Source organism: Microtus ochrogaster, unplaced genomic scaffold (assembly GCF_000317375.1).
Source record: "Microtus ochrogaster isolate Prairie Vole_2 unplaced genomic scaffold, MicOch1.0 UNK1, whole genome shotgun sequence".
NCBI classification, from domain to species: Eukaryota; Metazoa; Chordata; class Mammalia; order Rodentia; family Cricetidae; genus Microtus; species Microtus ochrogaster.
In genome coordinates this window covers 19,827,699-19,833,847 of record NW_004949099.1, presented here as the reverse complement: position 1 = coordinate 19,833,847, position 6,149 = coordinate 19,827,699, and positions in this window count along the sequence as shown.

Here is a 6,149-nt window from a genome sequence, read left to right as displayed (position 1 = left end):
CTCCCCCTCCCTCCTTAAGAGAGGGCAGGGAACCCTGCCCCATGGGAAGTCCAAGGCCCTACCCCCTACAAGCCTAGGAAGCTTTGCATCCAAATAGACTAGGGTCCCAAAAAGCCAGTACACGCAGTAGAGACGAGTCCCAGTGCCTTTATCAATGGCTTCTCAGTCAGCCCCCATTTTCAGCCACATTCAGAGAGTCCGGTTTGATTGCATGCTCATTCACTCCCCATCCAGCTGGATTTGGTGAGCTCCCATTAGAATAGGCACACTGTCTCAGTGGGTGGACCAACCCCTTGCAGTTCAGACTTCCTTGCTCATCTTCTCCCTCCTTCTGCTCTTCAACTGGACCTTGGGGGCTCAGTCCGTTGCTCTGATGAGGGTCTCTGTCTCTATCTCCATCCGAAGCTGGACGAAGATTCTATGGTGATATTCGAGATAATCATCAGTGTGATAGTGGAGCAAGACCAGTTCAGGCATCCTCTACTCTGCTGCCTAAGTACCTAGCTGGGGAATATTTATTCACTGTGCTTGCCAGCCCCATCTTTTCTATTACTAGCTATTGGTTCTTCAGCTTTTTATTAGATCAATTAGATGTCTTAGGCAGACAAGGTAAAACAAATTCAACATATCTTTATATAATTAAACATATATCTTATAGTTAAACAAACAGAATAAATAAAAGGAACACACCTTTACACAAAGTAATATTTTGCAGCATAAACACATCTTTGTCTAAATAAAGCATTGCTTTTCAAAATTAGTATAAATCTCAAAGCCAACAGCATTTTCTTTTGTTTTATTACTATGACAACTTAAAAATAGTATTGCTATAGTCCATGTCCAAAATGTCTTCCAAAGCACCAAGCTCAAAGGTGAGTCCCTAACTTGGGCCTATTAGATTCTGGACCAAAAGTTAAAAAATTAATATCTTTCGATCATTGGAGTTGGCTTACAATTTATGGCAGTTCTTCTTTAAGTTGGGATTACAAGTGTGAGTGACTATTCTCCCTTATTTGGGGTGGTTTATTATCCCACCAAATATCAGCCATTTGAAATTCATGAAAGGAAAAAAAATATGTTTTGTGGGGTTTTAAGTGTAAGAAATATAATTGCAATTATTGTAATTGTTAGAGAAGACCTTCAATTTAAAGACTAGGAAAAGTCAATCTTAGCAATTAACAGGAAACCAGAAAGCTCTTCTGCTTAAAAAAAAAAAAAACTGCAAAGACTTTCTAATTGAGATTTAAAGAAGCCATCTACCTAGAAATCTTACAGAAAGAACATAGTACTTATTTAGCTCCTTAACTTCATTAACTAGCCCTGAAAGGGAAGAGGTGATAAAAAAGTAATGTCTTCTTTCCAATTATTAAAGAGACATGTATTTTCAAAAAGATATTTAAATGTCTTATTAAAACTTGTTCAGAATGTGTTACATAAACAGAAAGAAAGTTTCGAACTTGAAGAGAGAAGCCTAGTAGTTTCAAATTTTAAAATATTAGCGGTCTGAATATTCTCAAAGATATCCAACACATCTTTGTCCCTGGACAAAAGGAAAAGCCCCATTTCAGCTCTTTGCTTCCTTTGCTGCTCACAAGTAGTATGCTCAGCTCAGGGGACATGGACTTCATCATCACTGCCACGTGATTTAATTTAGAGTCTGCGTATTTCTCCCCTCCATCCCCTCAGCTGCCAAACCAAGTCTTATTTCTGACACACTTTCTTATTGTTCCTTTGGCCATTTTGTAAAAGCTACCTTTCTTCTTCCATCATTACCTTTGCCTGGGTCTTGGGGAAGGAAGGATATAGTGCTGAGTGTCCCCTTAAGAGCAAAACGTCCCTTCTCTTCTCCCACCCACCTTCTTCCTCTTATCTCACCAGTCCTTTCCTTTTTCTACGCTCTTTACCTTCTTTCTCCTCCTCCCCTTCTCCCATTTTCTTTCTCTATTCCTCAGGTCCCCACACAACTCTCTCCCTGAGCAATGTCTCCTTTTGAACTGGAGTCTAACTTATTGACCTTATATGTGTTCACATATTTGATTAACTTAAACACCCCAAGTTGTTATTTCTTTTCTGATTTGACACATTTCTGTAGGTTCTTTTATTTTTCTGCTATATTTTAGATTTCATATCAAATTTTATGTTGGATTCTGCAATGTCTTTCTTTGGTGATGTATTTCATTTCAGCATATGCCTCTAAACTCACAATCTATTTTTATTTGATTAAATAAAAAATAAAGTCATGGAGATTGTTTTTGATGTCTGACATTTAGTAATATTTCTTTCTTTCTAAAAACATATTAGATGATGTTACTTCAACCTCAAAAAAGTAGCAAAGCAAAGGGAAGAAAAGAAAAGAAAAAGTCTTCTTCAGTGTGTATTCTTAGGACAAATTTTATTACATTTTGTTTTGTTTCACAGGAAGTTTCTTTAAATGCTACTTATTACTGCAGATTTTCACCCTTGGACTTGACATTCAGGGTAGAATTGTCATGTACCCCCACAGTCTAAGAGCTGTGGTTTCTGGTTTTGTTTGTTTGTTTGTTTTCTTCCTTATTATGCAGATGTTTATAATTCTACCTGGACTCCTAAAAGCAGTATTTTTTCCCCTGAAATCAGTATTTCTTATTGCTTTTTGATTTCTTGATTCTTATTTCTGTTTTTCCTGTTGGCTGCTTTTGAATATTTGAATTTCATTCTCATTTTCAGCCATTTTTATGAATGTAACTCTATGTGATATTTGCAGTTATCCTGCTTTGTATTTTCTGAGACTCTGTAAGTTTCTTATATGCTTACTGTTTTTTGAGACTTTTAAGTTGAGGGATAATGACTTACTTCCATTTGGAAAAAACTATAGCCAAATAATTCTTTTCAGATATTTCTTTTGCTTCATTATCTGCCTCTCTTCTGGGGAAATTCTATATTATATTAACTTTTATGATCCTTTCCCACAGTTCAGAGTATGAAACCATTAGGAATATTCATAGGGCACAAAATTATTTTGTTTGGTTGTTTTAATATTCTGTTATTGTTGTTGTTTGTTTGTTTCAAGACAGGGTTTCTTTGTATAACAGCCCTAGCTATCCTGGACCTAGCTCTTGTACACCACGCTTGCCTTGAACTCACAGAGATCTTCTGCCTGCCTGTGTCCCAAAAGCTGGGACTAAAGGTTTGCTCCAACACCTCCAAACCCAAGGCAGAAAGTTTTGTAGACTTAGTTTTCTTTTAGCTTATTGGAGTAAATACTGAAAAATGTGATTAATGGATCTTAATATAAGAATATGTTATATTCTTGATGAAACATTAAACTCTTTTCAACATGACTGTGCCATTTGCATTTCAACCAGATAAAATTATTGAAGTGTTTCCTCTTATTATTTCTACTTGTCTTTATTTTCATAACTACCTTTTACAGAGTAAAATCTGTTAATTTTAATGAGTTCTAATAAAAGATATTTCTTTCATTAACTTTTAATGTTTTATCAAAAAACATGTATTGAAAAAAATCAGCATTGACTAGATTTCTGTGTTATTTTTAGGAATTTTTGACTTAAGTTATTGTCCCGATTCTATGGTACATTCTGAATAAACTTTCAGGTAAGTTATGAGGTCAGTGTTGAAAAGACCAAAATCAACACAGGACATAACAAGACCATGTCCTCAGTGCAAAGGAGAAGGTTGTTTTTTTTTTTTTGTTTTTCTGCAGAGGGACAAAAGCAGGGAATAAGAGACAAAGACAGAACACATAGTATGAAGGAGAAGGGAAAAGAAACAAGGGAGAGTGTTACGGTACATTTTCTTTCTCCAGAAGAACACAGACTTGTCTCTGGTTAGAAAGGAGACAGATGTGGCAAATGGCAGTTTATAAGGGGAAAGGTGAGGATAAACTGATTTGTTCTGATAGAGCATGTTTGTTAGGCTAATAAAAGCTTTGATTCCTGGACTACAATGCTTTGATATCTTCCTTAGTGGTCAGCATCAAGAGAAGTGGCCAAATAAGGGAACAAAGCTTGAGGGCTAGCTTTAAGCATGTTATCTAATGGATATAGGAATCAGAGGGAATTGGGAAAGGGCAAAGCTTGACAGAGCCAGGCTGACGAGACTTGGGCCTATTAGGACCCTTAGAATATCGATATTAATTCTTGGCAAATGGATATCAGGGTTTTCTTTTTTACACATCAATTGAAATGGTAGAGGATGTGTTCTTCAGCCATAATTGAAGTCATTCCCACTGCTATATGTCTTTCAGTTCATTTTGTTTTTATGTCAATGCCTAATGTTCTATCGAACACTTAGGATGAATTTACCTGTCCAACACTGAACATTTTAGTTCTAGAATTTCCTCCATCATTGGCTACAGGGTGTGACTTCACTGATTCACAGTATTAATTTTGAAGTCTATGAACTCCAATTTAAGGATTTTGTTCCATGTGTCTCTCTCCACTGTATAAAGGCTAAGAGACCAGCTCTCAGCCTCTGTCTAGAGTTCTAAAAGAGAAATGTTTCTCATGAACAGGGATTGAAAGATTTCTATAATCATGTCACACAGTATCTGTGGGTCATTTTCTTTATGTCATCTCTAGCTATAATTCTCTTGTCCTAGTTGTCTATAATTTCTTAGTTCTAAATTTGTGCCCCAATTCTAACATTCTTTATGCTTCTACATTTTATCTTCTTATTTCACTAGATGCTACATTCTTCCTATTTTATTTCTTCTACATTCTTATTCTTATCTCTATTCTTGTTTTCTTTTCATTACAAAATTTCACGCATATACACATCTATTCATTAGGAACTTGGTAGTTATTTAAAAAACTACAAGGAAAATTCTGAAGGACACAGACATTCTTTGAAGATGCATAGGAAAACTTAACAGCTAGATTTTAGCCAACTGCAGTTGCAGATGTGAGTAGGTACTGGCCATCTTTTAAAGGAGATGCTACCGGTTATAAAGGGAAGAGACTAAACCAATGAGAGCTCTAATGAAGAGGAAAAGAATATTTATTCTATTTTATATTTCCTATGTGTGATTAATAATATCTGGACATAGTTAATCAGTTAACAGCCTTTCTTATCACTCAAGTCTCAGGACCTAAGAAAAACAATCTACTGAATCTGAAATCATACATCAAAAACTGGTACAGAATGTTAATTGCTATTTGGAATCAGAGCATGGAGGTGCCAGTGAAGGAAGCTTGGGGCAACATAGGTGCTATTAATCTTTTGAAGGACTATGATATAACAAGGCCAGACACCTGAAATATGGCCCTAGTTTGCTGTAAATCCTCTGAAAGACTTAGATACTATAAGGCCAGACACCTGAAATTTCATAAACAAAATTGTTGAGAGTTCCATTTGTGATATGTTGAAAAGGACTTATGTCTGGCCAACTTACTCTGTCAGTAAGACTAATGATAGAGAAGAGGCTTCTACGTTTCTCACTGTAATTTAGAGAACATGGTCATCTTCCTGACCATCCACAAGTATATGTGCCCATAAGATTGAGATGTAATCCTGAGGTTAAATGTACATATTACATAAAAGTGCATGGTAATGGGGAGATATTATAACTGCTATTGCACAAATGAAATTACATATAAAAGCAATAGTTTTCAGAGTTAGTGACCCATAAGGCTTGCTGACTGGTTGCCCATCCAAGAATAATTACTCTGATGATTGACATCTGAATTATCAATTGCTATAAGCAGTAATTGCCCACAATAGCTTATGAATAACATTCTTGACACTGCTGAATCTTTTTCATTGATTGTAGGCCATAGTTATTGGCTCCTCCAAAAAACTAGAAATTTTTTTCCATATGGTACATTGTTTTACTTGGATATTATTTCACTGCATTACTTTTATCTGAACAGCATTTAGCCTCATTATTGAAGGAAGGAAGTTTTGTGAAGATTTTAATCACGTTTGCAGATCAGTTTTAGACTTGTAAGGATGTGTTTACTTCAGTTAGTCCTGAGGCCAGGACTATTTCAGCCAATAGCCTTTAAGATAGTAGCCCACTTAGGCATGGTCTCTTATACTACAAATGTAGCTATAAAGCTCTCTCTCTCTCTCTCTCTCTCTCTCTCTCTCTCTCTCTTTCTCTCTCTTTCTGTCTCTCTGCTGCTGATGTTGCATTCTGTTCCTGTTCC